This window comes from Vombatus ursinus, unplaced genomic scaffold (genome assembly GCF_900497805.2).
Source record: "Vombatus ursinus unplaced genomic scaffold, bare-nosed wombat genome assembly UNPS02014832.1, whole genome shotgun sequence".
Classification (NCBI taxonomy): Eukaryota; Metazoa; Chordata; class Mammalia; order Diprotodontia; family Vombatidae; genus Vombatus; species Vombatus ursinus.
In genome coordinates this window covers 63,184,984-63,185,186 of record NW_020954610.1, presented here as the reverse complement: position 1 = coordinate 63,185,186, position 203 = coordinate 63,184,984, and positions in this window count along the sequence as shown.

The following is a 203-nucleotide window of genomic DNA, read 5'->3' as shown; positions in this document are numbered from 1 at the left end:
TCTTTGGGATATAGCCCTAGAAGTGCTATTGCTGGATCAAAGGGGATGCACATTTTTATAGTCCTTGAAGCATAGTTCCAAATTGCTCTCCAAAATAGTTGGATCAGTTCACAACTCCACCAACAATGCATTAGTGTTCCAATTTTCCCACATCTTCTCCAACATTTATCATTGTCTTGTTTTGTCATGTTGGCCAGGCTGAT